We start from the raw sequence: 25751 nt of genomic DNA, 5'->3' as shown, positions 1-25751 counted from the left end.
AACAGATGCTGTTTTGAAGGCAAAGCATATTTACACCAAATATTGATTTGATTTAGATTTATTTTTTGTTCATTCACTTTACATTTTGTTAATTGATAAAAATAAACTGTTAACACTTATTTTTTTAAAGCATTTTTACTCTGCAGTATTTTCTTACACAGTACTGTATAAATACATACAGTTGAAACCAGAAGTTTACATACACTATATAAAAAGACACACATGCATGCTTTTCTCAATATCTGACATGAAATCAGAATAAACCTTTCCGGTTTTATGTCAATTAGGATTACCATAATTTTTAATATTTCTCAAATGCCAGAATAATGAGAGAGAGAGAATGTTTTAAGGCATTTTTATTACTGCAAAGTCAAAAGTTTATATAGATTTCATTAGTATTTGGTACCATTGCCCTTAAACTGAATGACTTGGGTCAAACGTTTGGGATATCCTTCCACAAGCTTCTCACAAGAGTTGGTCGGAATTTGGGCCCATTCTTCCTGACAAAACTGATTGCCTTTGTAGGTCGCCTTGCTCACACCTGCCTTTTCAGCTTTGCCCATACATTTTCAATAGGATTGAGATCAGAGCTTTGTGATGGCCATTCCAAAACATTAACTTTGTTATCCGTAAGCCACTTTGTTACCATTTTGGCAGTATGCTTCAGGTCATTGTCCATTTGGAAGACCCATTTCCGCCCAAGCTTTAACTTCCTGGCTGATGTCTTGAGATGTTGCTTCAGTATTGCCACATAATCTTCTTTTCTCATGATGCCATCTATTTTGTGAAGTGCACCAGTCCCTCCTGCAGCAATACAACCCCACAACAGTGTTTCACAGTTGAGATGGTGTTCTTAGGCTTCCAAGCTTCTCCCTTTTTCCTCCGAACGTAACGATGGTTATTATGCCCAAACAGTTCAATTTTAGTTTCATCAGACCACAGGACATGTGTCAAAAAAATAAGGTCTTTGTTCCTGTGTGCATTTGCAAACATTAATCTGGCTTTTTTCTTTTTCTTTTGGAGTAATGGCTTCTTCTTGGCAGAGTGGCCTTTCAGCCCATGTTGATGCAGTACTCGTTTCACTGTGGTTATTAACACAATCTTACCAGCTTCTGCCGTCATCTTCACAAGGTCTTTTGCTTTTGTCTTTGGGTTGATATGCACATGTTGGACTAAAGCACGTTCATCTCTGGGACACAGAACCCGTATCCTTCCTGAGCAGTATGATGGCTGAACATTCCCATCTTGTTTGTACTTGCGTATAATTACCAACAAAAGTGTCCTCCAAACACAGTAAGATACGCCACAGTGACCCCAACATATTTTGATGGCCCTCCACAGCTCTCTACACTGTATGACGGAACTCCACACTGTATGGTGGCTCTCCATACAATATAGTGACCCCCATAATGTATAGTGATTCTCCATACCCTCCACACAGTATGATGGCCCCCCACACAACCTTCCATATAGTATGTTGGACCCCACACAACCACACTGTATAATGGCCCACATACCGTATAATGGCCCCCACTATCTCTCCAAACAGTATAATGCCTCTCACATAGGTCTGCCGCCATCAGCGGTACGCCACTGCACATAACATGTTATAGCGCACCCAATCATGAGGGACTATGATAGCCTGTATAAAAGCCTAGGTAGGGAATGCAGAAGCCATTTAAGCCTTATTTCAGGATAGAAAGAATATGTCAGAGGTCTTAGCTCAGCAATAGAGATGGGAAGAAAATGCCCTAACATTGGACAAAAACTTCAGACAGAACGGTGATGCAGACAGTAAGGTGCTAGACTCAGTGTGATTGATCAGTGATATGGTGTAGCTGGTATCTGCTGCATATGAATTACAATGAAACATTTTTTCTTCAACTTAATGCAATAGAAAGCAGACGCAAGTCAGCACAATAGTTTTTAGAAAAAAAAGTGAAATCAGTGTCTGTCTGAGAGAGTGTGTTTGCTTCCAGCTTCATGTTTGCGTTGGTGAGGATCACATGATGCTCATGTGACCTTCCCACATGACTGATGACGCAGGTGCAAGTGGGAGCAAGGAGAAGTAAGGTGGATAGACATGGAGCTATTTGTGATAGTTATGTAACTACTTTAGATGCACTGACACAGAAACACAGAACAGCCAATACCAGGTTAATAAGCAGAGGAAGTTTATAATAACAGGGTCAATCTCCACGCAGGGAGTAACAGGGGAAAATATGGGGGAAAACAAGGGAAGTAGCAGGTAAAAGTCTTTAACTGACAGTTCACAGTTTAGCTAGATATAGCAGAGTCGAACCGGTTGTAATCGACAGTTTTTACAATTAGCTAACTCTTTTCCTCCACAAGGCAGTTGCCAGCTGATGCCGGTGTTGATTTCTGCCGGCTTCCCTGCCCAAACAATGCTCTGTCTTCTGGCGGCAGCGGGCGCTCTCCGGTTTTACCCGCTGAGCCCCTAGTCCATAACAGGGCACCTCATGTGCTCGGCTCCACAGACCCTGCGTCTCTTCTCTAGTCGGCTTGACTCCTCCGGTCCACTGCACTCGGCTCTTGCTCCCAGTACTGGAGCCAGGAGCCTGGACCCTCTCACACTGCTCTCGTGAGCGGGACTCTCCTGCCGCTTTCCCGCGCAAAAGTCCTCGTCTCTCCCTCTCTCTAGCCACGCCACCAGTTGTCCGGTCACCTGACCTCCCAGCTCTCCCTCTGGACACGCACCCAGCTTCCCAGTCACCTGACTCCTGTGCTGGAAGTCTGTCTTCCCCCTGCAACCAGAGGTATGGCCCCAGCAGTTCCGGATCCCTTGTTCTGACAGTACTTACACCCCGGTCTTCCCTCTTACAGTTATCTCCTTACTTACGTGAGGGGCATGTTTGACAACCAATATTGGGAGTGGTTCACTCTGTCCTAATTTGCCCTATATGGCCTTCTTTTAAAGGGAATGTGTCACCCCCCTGGGCGATATCAGACCTCTACTATGGGCATACAGGTGATAGAAAAGTAAATCTATACTTACCTGTATGGCCCATAGCAGAGGTCTGATTGCAGAGAAATCTGGTTTTATAAAGTCTGTTTTCCAGAGGCTTGGCGTCTGGTGGATGCCAAGCAAACTCCTCCTATCTGCTTACTATTCCCCTAAATCGCTGCCTCTGTGCTAAATTAACATATTCCCCCCCTCTCCTGCATGTCACAGGGCACTGTGACAGGCCCTGTGACGTGCCCTGCTCTGCCTCCCCTCCTGCGCATGCGTAAAGCACCACTCACATAGAGCTCGCTTTGTTTCCCTCCGGCCCCGTTTGGCGGCGTATTGCCAGCAGAGCAGAAGTCTCAGTGACTCACCATCGCTTGCGCAATACAAGGCTGCGGCGCCCAGGGGGGTGACACATTCCTTTTAAAACTGAAGCCCCTATAGGTGAAATTTGTCTGATGCATATTCAGTAGCTGCCTCAAGATGACTGGTGGGTGATTTCCGTAGCTTTTTTTGGGATTTGTTGATCATGTTTACATGTGAATATTCAATTTGAAATGTATTTGTTGACGTGATGGTGATGGCTATTGTACGCTTTTAACCCCTTAAGGATGGAGCTAATCATGTCCTCAATGACCAAGCCAAATTTTACAATTCTGACCTCACTTTATGAGGTAATAACTCTGAAACGCTTCAGTGGATCCCACTGATTCTGAGATTGTTTTTTCGTGACATATTGTACTTCATGATAGTGGTAAAAAAATGTTGATAAGTCTTGCGTTTACTTGTGAAAAAAATGGAAATTTTGCAATTTTCAAACTTTGAATTTTCATGCCCTTAAATCAGAGAGATATGTCACACAAAATAGTTCATAAATAACATTTCCCACATGTCTACTTTACATCAGAACAATTTAGGAACCAAAAATTTTTTTGTTCGGAAGTTATAAGGGTTAAAAAGTTAACTAGCAATTTCTCATTTTTCCAACAAAATTTACAAAACCATTTTTTTAGGGACCACATCATATTTGAAGTGACTTTGAAGGGCCTTTATGACAGAAAATACCCAAAAGTGACACCATTCTAAAAACTGCACGCCTCAAGGTGCTCAAAACCACATTCAATAAGTTTATTAACCCTTCACGTGCTTCACAGGAACTGAAGCAACGTTGAAGGAAAAAATTAACATTTAACTTTTTTTCACAAAATGTTTACTTCAGACCCAAATTTTTTATTTTCACAAGGGTAATGAGAGAAAATGGACCACAAAATTTGTTGTGCAATTTCTCCTGAGCACGCTGATACTCCATATGTGGGGGAAAACCACTGTTTGGGCGCGCGGCAGGGTTCGGAAGGGAAAGAGCACCATTTGACTTTTTGAATGTAAAATTTGCTTGAATACTTAGCGGACACCATGTCGCGTTTGGGGAGCCCCTGATGTGCTTAAACAGTGGAAACCCCCCACAAGTGACACCATTTTGGAAACTAGACCCCTCATGAAACTTATCTAGATGTGTGGTGACCACCTTGAACCCCCAGGTGCTTCACAGAAGTTTATAACATAGAGCCATGAAATTAAGAAATCAAATTTTTTTCACAAAAATGTACTTTTAGCCCCAATTTTTCTATTTTTACAAGAGTAACAGGAGAAAATGGACCCCAAAATTTGTTGTGCAATTGCTCCTGAGTACAGACATACCCTATATGTAGGGGAGAACTATTGTTTGGGCACACGGCAGGGCTTGAAAAGGAAGGAGTGACATTTGGAACGCAGACTTTCATGGAGCGCACGGCAGGGCTTGGAAAGGAAGGAGTGACGTTTGGAATGCAGACTTTGATGGAATGGTCTGCGGGTGTCATGTTGCGTTTGGAGAGCCCCTGATGTGCCTAAACAGTGAAAAACCCTGACAAGTTACCCCATTTTGGAAACTACACCTCTCAAGGATTTTATCCAGGGTTATAGTGAGCATTTTGAACCCACAGGTACTACACAGAATTTGATAACATTAGGTCATCATACTGAAAATTTTCATTTTTTTCACGAAAATGTAGTTTTAGCCCCAAATTTGTAGTTTTTGCAATGGATAATAAAAGAAAACGGACCCCATAATTTGTCATGCTTTTTCTCCCGAATGCTATAATTCCCCATATGTCATCAGAAATTACTGTTAAGCCACACAACAGGGCTGAAAAGGAAGGCACACTATTTGGCTTTTGGAGCATAGATTTTGGTAGAATAGTTTGTGGGCAACATTTGCGGAGCCCCTAAGAACAGCAGAAAAATCCCAAAAGTGACCCCATTGTAGAAATTACACATCTAAATGAATTCAACTACTGCTGCAATGACTATTATGTAACATCCACGTTAGGCTTTATTCTGGAGAATTCCAAATATGCCAGTTTAGTGCCCATACATTGTGCCCCCATAAGGTGTAGCACCCCCATACATTTCTCCTGGTGACACACACCCCGTAAATTAAGTGCACTCCCCGCTACAATAATGCCAAACACGTGGCCGCTTACTGTGGTTTAGGCACAGTGGGGCTCAGAAGGAGGGGGCATTTGGAATTGGGAGCTCAGAATTCACTGGATTTCATTTGAGGGGGCGGGAGCGATGTCGCTTTTCGAGAGTCTTTTTTCTACCATTTACGTGGGACCCCCTATAGTCCCAGTGAGAGATGCCGGACCTTAGAGGGGGCTGGTTTTGTGTGGGATAAATTAGGGGTTTTATTGGTAACATTTTGGGGTACATAATTTTCGATTGCTTCCAGAATAAGACTGGATCGTCAGTCTACGCTGAGCACTTACGACGGATTTTCCGTGTAAATCCCACAAAAATGCGATTCAACGGAATTCAACCCCCAACAGAACCACCGACCACAAAAAGGCAGATGAAGTCACTTTGGAGTCCATTTGACATCTGTTCTGGTGGTCTCCATCTTTTTAGGCGTGCACAGATTTGTAGTCGTCCACACTTGTGCGCTAAAAAAATGCCTAAAATGATGGTACACTGCTGGAACAGAGACCAGTCCAAATAGACTCCATCTGCCTCATAAGTGAGTGGCTCCATCTGGGTTTTTGTCTGAATTGCGGTTTTGGTGAATTTACACGGAAACCCCAACGTAAGCGCTCAGCGGAGAGCTCAGGATAAACATGAGCCGAGCCTTATTCCGATTTTTTTGGAGGCAGAATGAAAAAATAGACAGTAGTACCAGAATAGTTCTTATTTTTGTTTTTGCGCGGTTGACCGTGCGGTATAAGTGCTAAGGCGGATTTATTCTTCTGGTCGGTGCGATTACAGCGATACCAGATTTATATGTTTTTTTTTAGCATTTATTGCTATCACACAGTAAAAATGCTTTTTTTTTTATAAAAAGTAGTTATTTTCATCGCCATATTCTGAGAGCTGTAACTTTTTTTAATTTTTGGTGAACAGAGCTGTATGATGGCTTATTTTTTGCAGGACGAGCTGCAGATTTTTTTAGTACCATTTTGGGGCACATAGTAATTTTTGATCGCTTTTTGTTCAGATTTTTCAGACACAGAAAGAACAAAAACCATCCATTCAGTTATTGTTTTTATTTTTAATTTTTTGCGCCATTTGCCATGCAGTAAAAGTGATAAGACTGATTTGTTCATCGGGTCGGTACAATTACAGCTGACGCGCCCCCAGGACCGTGGGGTACTCGGTGCCGGGCCTATAGATGCTGGGGAAGGGATATGTCACAGTGGCGGCGGCCCGGTCCGTGGCCCAGGGCGGTCAACAAAAAGGGGGGGAGGGAAAATATTTATATGGGATTTGTAGTTCTTAGGAAGTGTTCGTGACGCCACCTGTGGTTTCTGGTAATAGGTACCAGCGCTGCTTCAGACCTCTGGGGCGGTTGGTAGGGCAGCTGGGTTGGAACGGCTCCCCACAGGTGGAGCGGGCCCCAGGGCAGTACAGTATGGATATGGTGGTGCTGGGTCTTGTGGTGCAGGAGAGATGGCGCAGCGGAAATAACTGACGGAGGCAGTGGAGTGCAGTCATCCGAGTTTACTCACAGTTCTGTTCAAGTTCCTCAGGTACACTGTACGGGTGTCAGCCTCCCGCGTCGCACTGCGTCTACCAGGCAGGGGTTCAACACTTTCTCAAGTATATCAGGAGCGCTTGACGGAACCCCGCTTTCTTTATGTTCCTTACTAGACCGACTTCTCGCGCTGGGTCTTTTCCCTCCTGCCCTGCGCTTCCCCACACACAGTCCCGATCGGGTGCTCTAAAGTACTTCTGGGCAACCTGGAGTTCCCGGACCTACTTGATGCCCTTCACGGTGACTTGGGTGAGACTGTGGCAACTGCACCATGGAAGTGCAGAAGCCTCCGGTTTTCCTGCCGAGACCTGGAGTAACACCGCTGGTCCAGGGACCGGTTCCCTTCTTGCGGCCTGATCCCTCTGACACTTGGCAGATTCGAGCGTAAGGGGGCCGTCCTGCACTCATCATACCCCCTGGGATCCCTTATGTTACCGGAGCCTTTCTCCTCTGCTCCCCTCCTGGGCCTCTCTTACTAGGCCCCAGTCATGGAGCAGAGTTCCTGATGAGACTCTGCTCCCCTCCTCTCCTTACTACTCACTGACTGACTGTCCTCACCTACCACCCTAAGATGGCTTCCCTTTATATACCTCCTATAATGGTGCTCCCCTACTCTACTTCCTCCACCCTCACCCACTACTGGTTCCCCCTCTCTTTGGTTCCCCCCACTCCATCCAGGGACAGGGCTCAGCAGAACACAGTGCATCTTGCCCTTCCAGCCGGCCTGGAGCAGTGTAGTGTTGAATGTGGGTGTTGGGGTTCTGGGCAGCACTCCCTCCTTACCTGAGAGAAGGAGGCACCACACCTCTGGGTGAGGTGCAGTACCTCTGTGGCGACTGAACCCTCAGGGGCGCCACACAGCGATACCAGATTTTTTTTTTTCATGCTTTGCTATTTTTACAGACTAAAAACAGTATTTTACAAAAAAGAATTTGATTTTGCATCGTCGCATTCTGAGAGCTGTAACTTTTTTATTTTTTTGCTGAATGAGCTATATTATGGCTTGTTTTTTGCGGGACGGTTTGGCGCTTTTATTTATATTATTTTTTTATGTACGACTTCTTGATCGCTTTTTATTCACTTTTTTGTGAGTCAGTATGATGAAAAAAGCGTTATTTTTGCGTTTTTTTTTTTTTTTTTTTTACAGCATTCGCCAAACAGACTAAATAATGCCATAGTTTTATAGAGAGGGTCATTCCGGACGTAGCGATACCAATTATGTGTACGTTTTTTCATTTATTTTAGTTCTAGCACGAACGCTGCGCTGCGTTTTGAGCGGCGAAACGGATATTAGTGATTTGTGTGAACTTTTTTGTGTGTTTGTTTTTACTTTTTTACATATTTTATTATACTTTTTTTTAACTTTTTCACTATGTCCCACTGTGGGACATGTGTGATTGTCACTTTGATTGCTGGTCTCATACACTGCAGTACGGAACTCACTGACTCTGCCTGTGAGATCCAGCAATGATCTCATGATCTCAGGGTACCATGGTAACCATCAGGACCCGCGATTCTCATCGCAGGTGTCCGATGGTTACTAAGGGGGTCGCAAGACCCCCTTGTCAGCACTTAAATACCACTGTCACGATTGATTGACAGCTGTCACACACAGCTGACACCCGCAGGAATCGCCGCCGCCGGGCGACAATATACACTTATTCCACAGCGCCGCTTTTTAACGGCGCTGTGGAATAAGTACCCTTAATGACTGCCGTAAAAATCCATTACAGCGGTCGTTAAGGGATTAAACTATGTCAATGTATTTATATGAAGGGTAATTTACCACATATTAATATTTAAGGATAATGAGTTGTGGATAAAGTTTTTTTTGTAAGTGGGCTGGACTGGTGTATCTGCACTGGACACACAATATAAACCAGCCATATGTGTGTATATGTATACTTGACAAAGACCCATAAGTGGTCAAAACATTGTATTTGATGGCGGAATAAACTTAAGAATAAGATTTATCATCCTGGATTGGACGCTGCTCATTTGCTCCTTTTTTGTGTACAATCTCCAAGTGGGTTTCTTGGAATTTTGAATGGGCGTCCTCTACCAGTGAGTGCTGTCAGCCGTTTTGTCTACTCTGGAGTGTGTTTGCTTGTCACAAGCGACTGTTCTGAGTTTTTGCATTCTTGTGCAACCCTTTTTGTGAAGCGAGGATTTTTGTTTTTTTGCTTGTTTTTTTAAACAAAGGAAAATACCCCAAAATTCGGATATTTAACTACAACTATCTACCTCACAAAATGTTCATGTCGCAATCAATTTCTTTTTTTTTTTGCACATTTAATTTACTGGTCAGATTTTACAACTGTACATGCTACTTCAATACAGTGTATGCTGAAGTCTAGGCATCATGACTCCAAGAAGCCGCATATTATGGATTACCTTCTAATGCAGGGGTCTCAAACACGTGGCCTGTGGGCCTCATGAGGCCCCTGAGGCTGCTTCATATGGCTCGTAGGCACCGGAGCTGCTGTAATGATCACAGCTTGGTCCTGGGGGCCGCCAATGTCAGTGATTCTTTTCAGATGAATGTGCGTCTTTGTAGTAATGTATCGCCAGCTTTCGGCGCTGCAATAAAAATGCCAGCCATCAGCCAATCAGAGGGTACAGCTGAAGTCGGCAGGTCAGTGCAGGCATCGTGTGATATCACTGCCATGCACCGCACAGGCTGCGGAGGAGAAGAGGACAGGATGCTGTTTGCCAATGGAGTGGATTTTTTTTTAATTTGTGAGCTGGGGCAGAATTGGGGAAATTGCTATATGATGGGGAACAGGATGGGCACATTACAACAAGATAGGGACCACGATGGGAGATTATTACAAGGGAGGGACCAGTATGGCACATAATTACAAGATACTGACCAGGATGGCATATTACTACAAGATAGGGAAAAGGATGGGACATTACTACAAGATAGGGACAAGGATGGGACATTACTACAAGATAGGGACAAGGATGGGACATTACTACAAAACAGGGACAAAGATGGGACATTACTAGTGATGAGCGAGCATGCTCGCTACTGCTCGGTGCTCGCCCGAGCATCTCACTGCTCGAGATGCTCGGCGCTCGCCGAGTATTTCCGGGTTGTTCGGGCGGGAACTCGAGTCCCCTCCCTGCATGTTTGGCGCTCTTTAGAGAGCCAATGAACATGTAGGGATTGCCTGCCATGCACTGTAATGCCGTAGCCATGTTGGTTGTCGCATTACAGTGATTGGCTGGCCGCACAGCGTCATCAGGTCTATATCAGACCTGGCGCCGCCATGCTCGTCACAGCCACTCCGGATCAGACAGTGTAGGGAGAGGTGCTGCTGTGTCAGGGAGAGATTTGCTTGTGTATTAGGTAGTGTAGGGAGAAAAACCGTACATTACACATATCCATCTTAACAAACAGTCCTTCTGAGGACTAATCCATCTGCAGAGGTATCAGGCAGGCAGTGTATATAGGCAGACAGTGTATATTGCAGACTGCAGTGCATATAGCACAAGAGGCTTCATTCCAATTCTGCCTTCTGCTGCTGTTAGATATTTCTATACAAAGGCCCAGGTCTCAGGGGCCAGGAATACTTTTCTTTGGATCTTAATCCTCATTATTTGCTTAAAAAGCAATCCAGAGAACACCATTTTTTCTGCGCCATTTGCTTGTTGGCACTGCAGAATACAGCCAGGTCCTTTCCATATTACAGCGCTAGAAATCCGGCTACTTAAAACCGTGTTTTCTCCGTCACACAGATCACATATACGTTGTCAGAAAATACTGCCATTTCTGACCTCCATTAAAAATTTCCTTTAGTGTGTCATTGAAGCAATTCACCGCAGTTTGCTGTTCAAACTACTTACCTACAGGCCAGGTATTTAAAACTCTGTTTTCTCCATCACACGGATCACATATAAGTTCGCTCCAAACTCAGTCATTTGTAGTGAGAGTGGAAGATACTGTCCTCCATTTAAAATGGGCAAGGCACGTGGCAAGGGACGGGGAACTGGACATGATGGTAATGGTGCATGCAGAGGCTGAGGACAAGGCCGTGGGCAAGCCGAAATTGTACCACAACAAACACCCACATCTTCTCGCCTGACCTTCCTGTCCCAATTTCTAGGGGACCGCAGCACACCACTATTGAACCCAGAGCAGTGTCAAAAGGTTGTTGGTTGTATAGCGGATAATGCTTCCAGTCACTTAGCCACCACCACTACCACCCTGTCTTCCACATGGTGAAGTCTCAGTAGCCCTGAGTCTGGACCGCATATTCCTCACCCTGATCCTCCTTCCTCCCACCATGCCGAAAACCCAGAGACAACTGATCCCACACTTGGACACTCTGAAGAGCTGTTCACTTTTCCATTTATAGATTGGGGCCTCTCGCCCGGTCCTCTTGAAGCGGGGCAAGAGGAGATCGCATGTAGAGATGCCCAAATATTTGAGCAGCCACGGTCACATGAAGGCGACGGTGGAAAAGTGTCACAAGAGGTGGACGATGATGAGACACAATTGCCAGAAAGTCAGGAGAAGGACCAGGGTGCGGGAGTGGAAGACGAGGTGGTGGATGATATAGTAACTGACCCAACCTGGCAGGAGGACATGCAGAGCGAGGACAGCAGCACACAGGGGGAGGGAGGCAGAGCACCCCAACAGGCAGGAAGAAGCAGTGTGGTGGCCGCAGACAGAAGGCAGGCAACCGTTCCCCGTAACATCAACACGAAGGAAGTTGCCAGTACAACTGTTAGGTCTTCCCGAGTCTGGTTGCTTTTTAAAGACTCTGCCGATAACCCCAAAAAGTCCATTTGCACCACCTGCCAGGCCAGCATCAGCAGGGGTGGCAAAACAACCAGCCTGACCACCACCAGCATGATCAGGCACATGGCAGCAAAGCACCCGACTTTGTGGGCCGAACCCCAGGGTCCAGGAACAGTGTCTCCGGGTGGCACCATTGCTTCTTCCGCTGTTGTGCATGCAAGCCAATCCCCTGTCCATGGTGCATGCGAAGACGCCTCCTGCCCTGCACCTGTCGTTGCACACTCTCCAGTCTCAAGTAGCACCATCAGGAAGCATGTCCATGTCCTTGTCCCAGCGCAGCGTTCAGTTGACCATTCCCCAATCCTTGGAACGCAGGTGCAAATATGCAGCCAACGCCCCACAGGCCACACTACTAAATTCTCACATTTCACGACTGCTTGCGCTCGAAATGTTGCCTTATAGGCTTGTGGAGACAGAAGCATTCCGCAACCTGGTGGCAGCGGTTGTCCCTCAGTACTCGGTCCCCAGCCAGCACTATTTCTCCTGGTGTGCCGTCCCCGCATTACACAAGCACGTGTCCCAAAACATTAGCCGTGCTCTCAACAACGCAGTTACCGGTAAAGTCCACCTAACCACGGACACGTGGACAAGTGCTTGTGGGCAGGGACGGTACATCTCGCTGATGGCACACTGGGTTAACAAAGTGGAAGCCGGGACCCAGTCGGACCTTGGGACGGAACACATCCTCCCAACGCCAAGGATTGCGGCCCTAGGTCAATCAGGGTTGCCCCCACGGTCTACAGCTCCTGCACCTCATCCTCCTCAGCCTCCTTCTCCTCTTCAGCCTCCATTTCCGAAATGACCACATCAGTCACAAGCTGGAAGCACTGCAGCACTGCCTCGGCCAAGCGGCAACAGGCTGTGATGAAGCTAATATGCTTAGCTGAAAAACCGCACAATGCTGAAGAGTTGTGGTCAGCTCTGAAAGAGCAGGCAGATCAGTGGCTCACACCGCTGAACCTACAGTCAGGCATGGTCGTGTGTGACAATTGCCCGAACCTGGTGGCGGCTTTGAGGCGAAGCAAGCTCACACACGTACCATGCCTGGCCCATGTGCTTAACCTCGTGGTTCAGCGATTTCTCAAATCCTACCCGGAGCTGCCGGATCTGCTCGTTAAAGTACGCCGCCTGTGTGCCCATTTTGGAAAGTCAGCTACAGCTTCCGCCGCCCTTGCAGTGTTTCAGCAGCGTTTGCAGCTTCCGGCTCACAGACTGGTGTGTGATGTCCCCACGCGTTGTAACTCTACACTGCAGATGTTGGGAAGGATTTGTGAGCAGAAGAGGGCAGTTGTTGAGTACCAGCATCAACAAGGCCGTCGGTATTCAGTTCAGACTCCACACATAAGACCTCAGGAGTGGACATGGATGTCAGACATATGTACCATCCTCCAAAACTTTGAGGACTCCACCAAGATGGTGAGTGGCGTTGATGCCAATAATGATGCCATAATTAGCGTCACCATCCCGCCAAGCCTCATCTCATCCCAACGTGGATTGGGTGACAATGAGGAAGAGGAGGAGGAGGAGGAGGAAGGACAGGAGCTCGTTTCATGTACTATAGACAGTACTACCTGCACAGCTGTCATACTGTCTGTTCAGCGTGGATGGCCAGAGGACAGAGAGGAGGAGGAAGAGAGCATGGTCAGTCATCCTCTTGGTGAGGACACGGAAGTCTTGCCTGTTAGTAGTCCCGCACGCATGGCCGAGTTTATGTTACGCTGCCTTTCTCATGACCCTCGCGTTCTCAAAATTTTGGGTGACAGTTATTACTGGTTGGTGACACTTCTAGACCCACGCTACAAGGAGAACTTTCTATTTCTTATTCCTGAGGCGGACAGGTCTACAAAAATGGGGCTGTACCAGAAGGCCATTGTTGCGGAACTATTAAAGAAATTCCCATCTGAAAACGCTGGCGGCAGAGGGCACACTTCGTTGGACAACCAAGGAGTACAGGCAAGAGAGACACAACTTCAATCCAGCAGAGGCAGGGGAACACTGTCAAAGTTCTGAGAGAGTTTTCTCAGACCCTCCCATCGCACAGGCCCTGAGGCGCAGGGTACTCTCACAAGGAGTTCAAAGTTTGGGATGCTGAGGGAGTACCTTGCCGACCGTACCAAAGTCCTCCGTTATTCTGCTGTGCCTTATAATTATTGGGTATCCAAGCTGGATAAGTGGAATGAACTGGCTCTCTATGCCTTGGAGGTCCTGGCCTGCCCTGCCGCCAGCGTTTTATCAGAGCGGGTTTTTAGTGCCACCGGTGGAATTATAACTGATAAGCGCATCCGCCTGTCAACTGAAAATGCTGACAGGCTGACTCTTATAAAAATGAACAAGGGCTGGATTGGGCCAGACTTCTCAACACCAGCGAATGATAGCAGCGTAGCATAAACTGAAATCCAGTGTCTTTTCTTGGGAGGTGTATTCCCATGCACCTTTTCACACCCACACATGGGTATACGCTTCCTGATTTTGGCTATTTGCTCTTGTCCTCCTCCTTCTCCACATCCTCCACTACCATATCACCAGGGTGACCGTGGTCCGTGATGCAACACCAGCATAATTTTTTTAAAGGGTGTTTATGATGCCTGTAAAAAAAATTTTTATACAGTATGTTCATGTATACCCCCCAGGGGTAAATGTTTGTCAGCCCATACACTTAGTGCATGGGCATTACAAGTATAGGAGGCCCGCTCCTTTCTAATTCGAACATTTTTTTATGAGGCCCTCCTCCACGTCTCTTCCAAGGGTCATTGAAGTGCCTCCAAATTTTTGGCAGCCCTTGCATTCACTGCATAGGCCAACACTATGGGAGGCTCTCTCCTTTCTAATGGGAATTTGTCGTTACTGTGGCCCTGCTGTATGTGTCTTTAAATTCTTAGTGGGGTTTTTCCTAAAATTGGTTAGTCGTTGGACTCACTGCATACCCTATAACTGTATAGCAGACCCTCTCCTTTCTAATGGGAACATGTCGTACCTTGTTACTGTGGCCCTGCTCTGCGTCTTTAAATTCTTAGTGGGGTTTTTCCTAAAATTGGTCAGCCGTTGGACTCATTGCATACCCTATAACTGTATAGCAGACCCTCTCCTTTCTAATGGGAACATGTGGTACTTGTTACTGTGGCCCTGCTCTGTGTGTCTTTAAATTCTTAGTGGGGTTTTCCTAAAATTGGTCAGCCGTTGGACTCACTGCATACCCTATAACTGTATAGCAGACTCTCTCCTTTCTAAATGGAATTTGTCGTTACTGTGGCCCTGCCCTATGTGTCTTTAAAGTCTTAGTGGGGTTTTTCCCAAATTTTGGCAGCCCTTGCAGTCACAGCATGGGCATTACCACCCGCTCCTTTATAATGGGAACATTTTTTTTACTAAGACCCTCCTCTATGTCTCTTCAAAGGGGTATTGGGTTACGTCCAAATTTTTGGCAGCCCTTGCAGTCACTGGATACCAAATAACAGTTTAGGAGACCCACTTGTTAATAATGGGAACAACAAAGCATAGCCGGCTGATGGCTCTCTAACAATAGTGAGGGCCGACTGCTGGCCTTTTAAGAATAGTAAGGGCCGTCTGATGTCTCTATAAAAATAGGCTTTATGACTTTCAGAGTCCCTCCATCATAAATAAAACAGGATGTGTCTGATGATGTGTCACACACCACATTGCCAGATAAGGTTGTAAAATGTTAAAATGACATTTCCCGGTGAATGCATTTGTCTTAAAAAAATAACGTAAAAAAACAAGACAATAGGATCTTTCTTTAGTATAAAAAACAGCGTCACCAATTTAACCTCAATGTAATCACATTGTTCAGCTCATGCACCTCCTCCTCCATCTCCGAAATGACTACATCAGTCACAAGCTGACAGCACTGCAGCACTGCCTTGGCCAAGCGGCAACAGGCTGTGCTGAAGATAACATGCTTAATTCTTAATTGACAAACCACCCAGCGCTGCAGAGTGTTGAAAGCTGTAACACAGCAGCCTGATCTGTGGCTCTCACCGCTGAACATACAGCCAGGCATGGTCGTGTGTGACAATGGGTGGAACCTGGTGACGGAGAAATGACAGCCGGGGTAGATACGGTTTCCCTCTATGCCAGTCCTTTCACCAAGCTAAAGAATATGGCTGTGGTGAAATACAACTCCCACTGAGAAGCTGTTTCAGATTGAAAAACATTGTGCCCACCAGAGGATTTGATTCTGATGGATAACCTTTCTCTCCCACTCAAGAGCCCCATAGCAGCTGCAAAGTTAGCGCTATCATGAACTCTCCTGAGGTAGAAGCCAAGGCACACCAGAGGATTCTCTGGTGGGACCGTTCAACCCTGCCGAGAAGCAGTCCTTGCTAAGAAAAGTGTGTGGGAAGGTTCCTGGACATTCTATTTTTACTGAGGAGGAAACACACGCAAACACGGGGAGAACATACAAAGTCCTTGCAGATGTTGTCCTTGCTGGAATTTGAACCCAGGATCCTAGCGCTGCAAGGCTTAAGTGCTAACCACTGATCCAATGTGCTGCCGTTCACCCTCTAATATCTAACAGGCTGGAGAAACTTGCACCTACTGCCACTCTATCTTCAGCTCCTTTGTGAGAAAATGTATTTGGGCAGCCACTCAGTCTACCAAATAAAATTCCTGAGAAGGAAATTGGGGAGGGCTTCACTACTGGTACTGGGGGCAGTGCTAATACCATGGCGTTGCACCATAGTTTTCTGGAAATATTCCAGGCTGGTAGGGGGCAAGCAAATTCCCACAGAAAAGTACCAGCAGTAATGTTCAGGCCACATTTCAAGTGCAAGCAGCTTTAGAGGACTTCCTGGGAGATACGGTTTCCCTCTATGCCAGTCCTTTCACCGAGCTAAATACAACTCTCAGCAAAAAAAGTTGTGGACTGGCTCCGTACCGTCCCTGGCCACATGTGGAAGGTGGAGGCGATACCGGGAAATGTAGTGGAGGCTGGGGACCGCTTATGGCCACCCAGCCGCCGCCGGCATGAGGTTGTGAAAAGCTTCCGCCTCCACGAGCTTAAAAGGCCATATTTCAAGTGCAAAGAGCTGCCCAGAAATCTGGCAGTTTAGTGTTGCGGTCTGTGGGTGGGTGGGTGGCTGGCTGCATACTTGCACTTGCATTCCAAGTAACAGAAAACTAAGCAGATGGTGGCCTCTATCATCATCATGGCCTCACCTCGGCACTATGAACTCTCCTAAAGGAGAAGCCAGGGTCCGCCGGAGGAGTCTCCGGTTCTCTGGTGGGCCCGTCCTACCCTGCCGAAAAGCAGCCCTGGCTAAGAAAAGTGTGGGGGAAGGTTCCCGGACACTCTATGGCTGCTTTTCTAATGTAGCTCGGCCATGCTTATGTATGTTATTTCTCAAAACGCATTACAGATCAGGCCATTGTCCAACTCTGAATTCAAGACATTAAATGCGCAAAGAAAGATGTGTGTGTGTCAAAGCACCACCGACAAGTGCGAGTTGATGTTGGACGGGCAGCCATTGCTTCTGCAACAAGCTCAATTACAGGACTTCCTGGGAGAAATGACACGCAGGATAGATACGGTTTCCTCTATGCCAGTCTTTTCACTGAGCTAAATACAACTCTCAGGAAAAAAAGTTGTGGACTGGCTCCGTACCGTCCCTGGCCACATTCACCTGTCCACGTGTTTGTGGTTAGGCGGTCCTTCCCAGTAAGTGCACTGGGGAGGGCACGGGTAATATTGTGGGACCCATGCTTGTGGAAGGCGCAGGCGATACTGGGAAATATAGTGGTGGCTGGGGACTGAGTATGGCAACCCGGCCGCCGCCGGCATGAGGTTATGAAAAGCTTCCGCCTCCACGAGCCTAAAAGGCCACATTTCAAGTGCAAGCTGCTATCAAAAATTTGCCAGTATAGTATTGCACCTGTGCATGGGTGGGTGGGTGGCTGCCTGCATACTTGCACTTGCATTCCAAGGAATAGGGTAGGGACAACTGAACGCTGCAGTGGGACAAGGACGTGGACGGTGATTATTGCAAGTCTGCAACGACAGGTGCATGGCGGGAGGCATCTTTGCATGTGCCAAGGATCACTTATGATGGGCACACTTTTAGGCAGTGACCTGGAAGTCAGAGATGCTTCCAGAGGTCTTCCCCATGCTGTTCCCATGTCTTTTCAGCACTGTATGCATGTGTCTGATGATGTGTCACACACCACATGGCCAGATAAGGTTGTAAAATGTCAAAATGACATTTCCTGGTGAATGCATTTGTCTTGGTTGAAAGCAATGCAAAAGTGCAAAAATGCATCAAAAACGCTACGTGTGAACATAGCCCAAGTTGTGGAGGAGTATTTTTGTTTTTGGTTGTTTATTTTGCCTTATATACAAGTCATTACCCTGGAAAGGATGTTCCTTAACATATTTCCCAGGAAAATCCATTTTGGTTTCGTTTTTGTATGTTTTATTGTGAGTCCGTAAAAGTGGCGTAATACTCTGACCACTTTGCTGACAGCAGTGATCTGGGAGTCAGAGATGCTTCCAGGGGTCTTCCCCATGCTGTTCCCATGTCATTTGAGCACTGTTCCCATCAATTTGGGCAATTTTTAGGCCCTCTGCAGTATGCCAGGGGGAGCCGCCTGATGCTCAAGTTTCCCATAGACTTACTTTGGGCTCGTTGCTCGGGTCGAGCACCTGAGTATTCCAATTTGCTCGACCCGAGCAACGGGTACCCAAGCATTTTAGTGCTCGCTCATCACTAGACATTACTACAAAACAGGGACAAGGATGAGACATTACTACAAGATAGGGACAAGGATGGCACATGACTACAAGAGAGGGACAAGGATGGGACATTACTACAAGATAGGGACAAGGATGGGACATTACTACAAAACAGGGACAAAGATGGGACATTACTACAAAACAGGGACAAAGATGGGACATTACTACAAGATAGGCACAAGGATGAGACATTACTACAAGATAGGGATAAGGATGGGAGATTATTGCAAGATAGGGACAAGGATGACACATGACTACACGATAGGAACAAGGATGGTACATTACTACAAAATAGGGACAAGTATGGGACATTACTACAAGATAGGGACCGAGATGGGAGATTATTACAAGGGAGGGACCAGGATGGCACATTATTACAAGATACTGACCAGGATGGCATATTACTATAAGATAGGGACAAGGATGGGACATTACTACAAGAAAGGGACAAGGATGGGACATTACTACAAAACAGGGACAAAGATGGGACATTACTACAAGATAGAGACAAGGATGGGACATTACTACAAAACAGGGACAAGGATGAGACATTACTACAAGATAGGGACAAGGATGGGACATTACTACAAGATAGGGACAAAGATGGGACATTACTACAAGATAGAGACAAGGATGGGACATTACTACAAAACAGGGACAAGGATGAGACATTACTACAAGATAGGGACAAGGATGGGACATTACTACAAGATAGGGACAGGGATGGGACATAGAATGTTACAAGAGCCCATGCATGAAATCAACATGCCGGGGGGCTCAGGTACAAATTTTGCACCAAAGCCCATTGTACTCTAGTTACACCAATGATCCTATACTTTCATGTATGTTTGCTTTATGCAACAATAGGGTTTGATTGTATAAGGAAATATATTATCAGTATTAGGGCTGATGTATGTGCTTATATAACAACTCCAGTTTGTAAGAAGACAAAATAGGACTCAGATGGTGGTGCATTGGGTCTTACTGTACTGGTGTATTGCTTCAATTACTGTATGAAGGCACTAAGGTTATTCTATTGGATTTGGTATGAATTTGACAGAAAAAATTATTTGCTCCATTGAAATTCATTGCTTTTAGGTGGAAATATGTCCGTACATATGGTAGCCCACAGAGTCTGTATACCAACAATGGAGGCCATATAACTTCATACTAAGGTTGCTTATTGCCCCAATTCACTAACGTGCAAGAGCCAAAAGGCTTTGCTCCCATAAGCATTGATTTTCATCTGAGTTGTAAGAATTCTGACACCAAACTAATTGTAAATTGCATCACTTTTCTTGCAACACCAAAACACTTTAAAGGAAATTTGCCGGAATCCATTGTAATTTAATAAGATTCATCAAGATTAGTTTTAATCCATTTGAAATCAGATCCATCACAAGGGTCATGGGTCATGACTCCACTAGTCGTATTTAGAGATGAACAGATCTGACAAAATTCGAATTCGCTGAATTGTACCAGGAAATTCAATTCACAGCAAATGAGTAAATGTATTCTCTCCTAATTAAATGTTCCTTATTATGCTCTGGAGTCTCTCCATACCCTGGAACATAATAAACTTAGGATGTAAAAACAAAAAAAAACTTCATACTCACCTCTGCAGCCGTCTGTCTGTTCTCTGCTCATCCGTAGCGTCGCATCTGCAGCCCGCAGTTAAAGGGGTTTTCCCATGAACAAAAGTTCATTTTAATCAATAGATCTTTGAATAATAATAATTTCCACAATTGGATGTGTGTAAATAAAATGTTCCTGTGCTGAGATAATCTTAGAAATGTGTCCCTGTGTAATGGCTGTGTCTGATCGTGTATGGAACACAGTCTGATCATACTGCAGCTCCTGGGCAGGGGAGGAAGCAAAAGAGTATACAGATACTTCAACAGGGTATTGCAGATGATTTTTTCTTTGAAGTAAAACATTGTTTAAAAACAGGCAGTGAAAAGTTTTATCTCACAAAAATAATCAGCTGTGATCCCATGCTGTAATGTCTGTATACTCTTTTGCTTCCTCCTCTGCCCAGGAGATGTGGTATGATCAGACCATGTTCCTGCACGATCAGATGCAGCCATTACACAATACACAGCAGGGGCACATTTATAAGATTAAGATTATCTCAGCACAGGAACATTTTATTTAAACACATCCAACTGTGGAAATTATTATTCCAAGATCTGTTGATTAAAATAAACTTTCGTTCATGGGAAGCCCCAGCGTAGAGTGATTTCCAGGCCGGAGATGCTGTGCAACGGATGACTGAACAGTGGTCAAGTAGCAGCGGGAGCAGCTGGAGAGGTGAGTGGCTGGCAAAGGTTAAAAAAAAATAAACATACTCCCCTTACTGCTCAACTTTCCAGCCACTCGTGCTGCTCCCTGTCCACTGTCTGTTCCTCCGGCGGCTCCGTCACGCCACATCACCTATTCAGTGTTCACTCTGCACATTATCTCCGGGGTATGCTCCAACTGGAAGCCCCAGCCTATGGTGAACACTGGACCTGAGATGAGGCGTGAAGGGGGCGTGGAGAACCAGAGAGCTGTCAGGAAGCAGAGGGGACGTCCGGAAAGGTGAGCGCTGAGGTATTTATTTTTCTTTTCAACCTTTTGCCAGTCCTCTACTGTTCAGCAAGATAGCAGCCGCAGTTGGAGCAAATTACAAAAAATCCATATTCTCCAGCATGCAAATTTTTGAAAAATTTGATTGGAATTCAATTTCACTTGAATAAATTCACCCATTTCTAGCAGTAGTGTGAACAGAGTCTTAAAAGGAACCAGTCAGCAACTTAATACATATGGAAGTAGTGATATCACTTTGTAGATGTTTGTCCGCTAATAAAAATGATACATTTCATGTAGAGATCCAATGTGCCACTCATGTAAAATCAAGTGTAGCATCCATATTCAAATTAAGCCGGAAGTGCACTGGGGGCGTGTCAATGCACTAGTAAGAAGCTTCCAAATGCTTTGATGCACCCACAATGCACTTCCAACCTGATTTGAATATGGATTCTATACTAGATTTCACCCAACTGGATTTTTTGGCACAGGCACCTACCTATACATCCATACCACTTCTTCCATAAGTAATATCATGCTGAGAGGTTCCCTTAAAATAACCAATGATTTTATTATTTTAGGTATTTAAATGATGTTTTTCTTTAGGCCAGACTAAACAGAACGCAATTGTTAACAGATTAACCCTAAACGACATCGGATCAACACATCACAGGCATTTTCACCAAGGCAAGCTTGCCTAATGAGATACCATAGACGAGACCTGATTACCAATATACTGATGCCTGTAATGAGCTAAGTGAGGACAATTTCTATTAAACAGCCCCTTTCGATTGGCGGTAAAACCTTCCCCATTAATTCCTTATCAACTTTTGTTCCAATATTTATATCCTGGCACATATCACGTTTTAATTGGCTTTGCAAATTACCAATTGTGCGCTACCATTTTACCACATCACAAATATAAAGGCTGCTTTTGTTCGGCTCCCATCATTGTTTCCATTTGGGTCTTATTTGTGGGATTAAACAGTTTTTGTTCAGAAACAAGTTCAGCAATGTTAAAAAAGAAGACGGGGTATTTCAATCTATGGCTTCTCCCTGTGTACTCCCTGCTTACAAAGTATTCCATAGACTGAAAGGGATTTGCTTTCAATGTATAGTTTCCACTAGATTTGCTTCTGTAAGGAAATTTAGTCATTTGATCCACAAGGGATTACTCCGGAGATATAGACCACCTAATCTTTTCAAACCCATTGATTGATGGTGGTCAGTTACGATCTCCCACTATTAACTGTTCAACCACTAGAACACGGCTGACATGGACTAATCTTTAAATATAACCAATGCCTTGTCATGTCTCAATTTGGTTTACTTGGCCATAAAAGAAGTATTGAAAATGCACAATAAGAACATAGTAATGATTTATTATATTAACCAACAGTGTTTTAAAAAGAGACACTCTAATTTTATTAACCATTTTTTATATTTATTTTCTCTCCCCCCCTCCCTATTTTTCCCTATATACACAATATTTTAACAGAATGTAGAGAGAGGGACAGTAAATACCGTAGTTTTGGGATGACTATAATGTTTAAATTATATTCACTTTAGATATGCACTTGTGGCGCCCCTGAGGGTTCAGTCACCACAGAGATACTGCACCTCACCCAGAGGTGTGGTGTCTCCCTTCTCTCAGGTAAGGAGGGAGTGCTGCACGGAACCCCAACCACCTGCATCCAACACTACACTGCTCCAGGCCAGCAGGAGGGGCAAGACGCAATGTAGTTTTCTGCTGAGCCCTGGCCCTGGCTGGAGTAGGGGGGAACCCAAAGGTAAGGGGAACCAATAGTGGGTGTGGGTGGAGGAAACAGTTACACGGAGCACATATACAGTAAGTATATAATAAGAAGCCATATTAGGTCTAGGGGAGTTGAGTCGAGTACAGTCAGGGAGCAGAGGCTCAGTCAGAGCTCTGCTCCACAAGTTAGGGCCCAGGAGAGAGGCCCCGGAGGGGAGCAGGGAGCAGGCTCCATTCTACTTAAAGGATCCCAGGGGGTACGGCGCATGCAGGAAGGCACCCGTACGCCCCGCTCCTGCCAGGTGATCAGGAGGGATCGGTTGCTACACTGAAAACCCCAGGGGGTCAGGTTGGTCCCGGATCCGACGTACAGGAAGGATTTCAGCATACCCGAGCGGGAATGAGAGTGAGCAGCATAGGGCAGCGGTGAGAAGGACCGAGTGTGAAAAAGGTCAAGATAGGTACTTATGAAAGTGGGGTTCCACCAGGCATTCCTAAATTTGCTGAGAAAGGACTGAACCCCTGCCCGGTGAACGCAGCGCGACGAGGGAGCCTTCACCTGCAAAGTGCATTTGTGACTTGCCTAAGGACTGTAAGTAAAACCTTGGACGACTGCATCGAACAGCCTCTGTCTGTTTCTTCACTGGCATCGCTGATCCTCACCGCACTATAACGCCCAGCACACCATACCACCATCTATCTATCTACACTGGCCTGAGGCCCACTCCACCTGTGGGGAGCTGTACCATCTTTAGCTGCCTTGTCACCTGCCTCAGAGGACTGCTGCAGCGCTGGTGATCCTCACCAGACACCACAGGTGGCGTCACGACAAATCCCCTATAAATATCCCCCTTTTGCACTGACCTCCCTGGGTCATGGACTGGGCCAGCCACTGTGATCTCCCCCAAGAGCAGCCATAAGGCCCGGCTGCCGAGTACCACACGGCCCTGGGGGCGAGTCAGATCTGACGTCACCAACAGGATGCGTGACCAGCCCGTACCAGCGGGTGAAGTGTGCCTAAACAGTTGTGTTGTGATACTGAATGTGGCGCCCACCCCAGAAGAACGGGCACCATTGTCTGCATGTCAAAAGACAACAAAATGGAGCCTCCCATCGTGAGCCGGGTCCCAGAATGGCGCCCAAAGCAGGCCCTGCCCCTTGCAACAGTGACTGTCCGCATAGATGTGTCCGTCAAAGAGGGGGGGCCGTCACGGGGAGTGACCGACAGCAAGTTGCCATGGGACCGGCCCCAAAAGAAGAAAGGCGGAGAGAAAGTATGGAGACGGGGGTGGTCTCCACCTGTCTGGTCAGACCGTACCCGGCAGCCGAGATGGAAGTACGCGAGAGCCCAACCTCCGCCTCAGGCCTGCCGTTGCAGCAAGTAACCCCCCTCATCCAGGAGGGAGAGAAGATGTCCCCGGAGGACATGGAGTTCCTCGAGAGTGAGGTTCTCGAGCTGGGCCAGCAGGTCGAGCAGGCCCAGCAGGCAGCGATCGCCAAATGGAAAGGCGAGCTGCTGCATAAATTAAAGGCACGCCGGAAGACAGCACCGGAAATCGTCAGTGGTGTTCCAGCCCTGGCGGAGAACCAGGAGGCCGTGAAGAATCCGGGAGTAGGTAGGAGAGAATCCCCAGTCTCGGGCGCTGCCAGCGCCGACCTGCTCCTGGGCCTCCTTCCCCCGCCCTCGCCATATGCCGCCGTGCCCTGGTGGGAACAAATGTGCAGCCTGGAACCCTCACCCCCGGGCGCAGAACCAAAAGGCCACCCACTTGGAGCCATCCCGGAACTGCCGCTCCCAGGCGCTGCACCGGAAGACGACATACATAGCGCCTATCCGGAACCGTTAATCCCAGGTGCTGAAACCGTGAGTCCACTACTGCTGGAAGCCCTCCCGCCACCTCCGGCACCCCAGTGGGTGTGAGGAGCGCCGGCCTTCGACTGGTCCGCCCAGACAGAGGACCTGCAGCCGTACCTGCTGCTCCCGACACGAGGGCCCCCGGTCACCTATACCAGCGGGGTGGAGTTACGCTGGGACAACCGGGGGGGGGGACCTGATGGGGTTCCCGCGGGAGACCGACGCCGAAGCACTACGAAGGCAGGAGTTCTGCAAGGGGGAGCTCCGGCAGCTCAAGAGGGAGCGACGCGCGCAGGCGGCGCGCAGTGAACGCCTGGAGGCCCGAGACAAGGCCGCCAAGGCGCAGACCGGCCAGGCGGAGACAGCCAACCAAAGCTCCCGAGAGGAAGGCCTCATCATGAAATTTAACCTCCAGGCTGGATGGGGCTTCATCCGAAGCCCCAGATTTAATCGGAACATTTTTGTGAACCGGCGGGATGTGGAGCCTGAGTTGGAAGAAGGCCATCCCGACCGGAACCTCTACCCTGGGGATCACGTCACGTTCACCCGGCATCATGGTGAACGTGACTGGTATGCCCTGCAGGTGTACCGCGTCTCCAAGGAAAATCCCCTGCAGGAAGTCCCTCGTGACCCGGCTGGGTCAGGGAAGCATCAGGAGTACCCCAGGAGGGGTCCCCAGTACTAGGCTTAGTACTGGGACAGCAAATAACTGTTTATAGTCACCCGTTCGGGTGCTGTGTTGTTTTCTTTTTGCTAAAGTTTACCAGGTTGACTTTATAATAATGTTTTCATAGTGTGAAGTTTTCTATAAATACCCGTCAGGGTACACAGGCTGAGGACTGTGAGCAGCCGGACATTGACTTTGTATATAGTTTAGCACTTCTTAAAGTGCACCCTCTTGGTTTTATACTTGAAACATAATACCTCAGAACAAAAACCCGCTGGCGTGGCAGAAGACGAGGTCCAGTATCTGGATCATC

The sequence above is a fragment of the Phyllobates terribilis genome, unplaced genomic scaffold (genome assembly GCF_046119375.1).
Source record: "Phyllobates terribilis strain yellow unplaced genomic scaffold, ASM4611937v1 Scaffold_2__4_contigs__length_985480577, whole genome shotgun sequence".
Classification (NCBI taxonomy): domain Eukaryota; kingdom Metazoa; phylum Chordata; class Amphibia; order Anura; family Dendrobatidae; genus Phyllobates; species Phyllobates terribilis.
Note: the sequence above shows the minus strand (reverse complement) of the source record.